Raw genomic sequence first — 2,100 nt, forward strand, 5'->3', positions numbered from 1 at the left:
TCTGCTTTCGATTTAGCTCAGTTTTTCTGCTTTTCTGGCTTATTTCGCGTTGGGTATTTTTAGTATTCCATCTCGTCTGCAGTATTCTTGAGGGGCCGCCTCGGGGTTTTCAGTGTGCATCTCAGGTCATCATGCTCGGCCCTCACGAAGCGATCGCTTCTCGCAAGGACTGTCAGAGACGTCCTTGCGCTTCCGACCTTCGGGCTCCCCTTGTCACTGACTTCGTCACAGACCGGGCACGTCACTCTGCTTTCAACAGTTACCTCCCAGCGTAGTTGAAAATAGAGGATGGCGCTCACCCCCATTTTACATTCGTGTTGCTCTTCGTGCTTTCGTGCAGGTTCAGTTCTCAAACTTTTTGATCTCCGGAACCCTTTACGCCCTTAAATCACCGTGGACCCCAAGTAATTAAAAAAAATAATCTACTGATGTTAAATGCAAGGAAATTTTGAAATATTGGTTAATTTACTAGAAAACTAACTCATGTCATGTTAATATAATGGATTTTGTATAAAAGGAAACCATTATCCGAAACAGAAAGTGATATTTTTATAAGTTCCTTTGCTCTCCGCCTCACTTGCTGACAGCTGGGTTGTCTTACCTGCTTTTAATTTAATCTGTTGCAATACGTTGGTTTTTACTGAAGTACGTGAAGAAAATCTGGCTTCGTGTGATGTATAATTAGAAGAGGAGAGAGGGTTTCATAATCTGTTCAGATAATTATGCTCATCTTTTTTTGATTCTACACCAAAACTTGATAAGTGGTAGTTTCTCAAAGGTTAATTGCGATGTAGAATTTGAAACCATCATCAGTTAACTTTTTTAAAAATTGAGTTGTAACCCACATGCTATAACGTTCAGTATTTTAAGTGTACAGTCGCTGGGTTTTAACATGGCCACCAGGCTGTACAGCTGTGACCACGGCTTCCAGACACATTTACCACACCTGCCAGGAAGCTCTGTCCGCGTGAGCGCTCACACGCGGCCGCGTGTCCCTGCCCCTGCGCCCGTCTGCCGTCGCGCACCGTGCGGCCTCGTGTCTGACTCCGCCGTTCAGCGTCGCCGTAGCTCTCGGCTTTCGTCGGCGTTGTGGCGTCGCTCCGTGGCCGGGCCTGGCCACGTCGTGTTTGTCCGTTCCTCTGCCGATTCGGGGCTGCTTCCACGCTTCGTCTGTCGTCATGCGGCTGTGAACGAATGTTCGCGTCCAGTTTTTGTGAGGGGGCGTTTGCATTTTTCTTGGGTCCGTGTCTAGGGGCGCAGTTGCTGGGTCACGTGGTTACTGTGTTTCCCTTTCTGAAGAACTGGCACACTGTCCCCCAGCAGTGGCACCATCCACGTTCCAGCAGCGGTAGCCGCGGCTCCGGGTCCCACCACCCTCGCTGTCCTTGGCGTCCTGGAGGGTGTGGCGTGGTGCCTCCCTGTGCCTTAGGACGAGTGACAGGGAGCCTCTCGCATGTGCATGTCGGCCATTCGCAGAGCTTCGGGGAGGTGTGTACTCGGGTCCTTTGCCCATCGTAAAATTGGATTGCTTGTTGTTGTTGTTGTTGTTGTTGTGAGGGGGCTGTCGCGTACCCTCGTGCTGGATTGGCGAACTGTTTGCGCTCTGCTGCGTTAGAGTCTGTTCTTCTTTCTCGCCTTCTTCCTGCCCTTTACGCACCCTTGACCTTGTCGCGTTGTGCGTTGGCTGTTGGGAAGACTGTCCCGTGGAGCTGGAGCCGCGCTGACGCTCCCAGCGCACCCCTCTCCTCAGCAAAGCCTTTCTGTATGAGGAAGCCGCCTAGCTTGATTTCTAACAAAATTTTTTAAATTTCCAGTGTTTTACATGAAAAATTTAAACATGCAGAAAAGTTGAGTTACACAAAGAACACCCATGTACCCAGCACCTAGATTTTATAATTCCCATCGTACAGTATTCGCTTTATCATCACCCATCCGTTTATCCATGTCTTCGAATTCATTTATTTTCGGATTTATCTATATCGATTTTTCTTTTATCTTTTCCTTTGAAAAAACAACTTGTCCACCTTCTTGATTTGAGTGGCGTGCGTTCACGTGTCTATATTCTCGTGTAGTGATAGGGGACTCAGTTCTGTGCCTTTT

The 2,100-nt window shown here is 48.4% G+C and overlaps 1 protein-coding gene across 1 annotated transcript in view; it reads left to right on the forward strand.

The window, feature by feature from the left end:
* CAMSAP1 (calmodulin regulated spectrin associated protein 1) overlaps positions 1 to 2,100 on the forward strand; it is a 45,482-nt gene that overhangs the window by 8,862 nt on the left and 34,520 nt on the right. The gene's annotated exons all lie outside the window — the stretch shown is intronic.

This window comes from Pteropus vampyrus, unplaced genomic scaffold (genome assembly GCF_000151845.1).
Source record: "Pteropus vampyrus isolate Shadow unplaced genomic scaffold, Pvam_2.0 Scaffold157, whole genome shotgun sequence".
Lineage (NCBI taxonomy): Eukaryota > Metazoa > Chordata > Mammalia > Chiroptera > Pteropodidae > Pteropus > Pteropus vampyrus.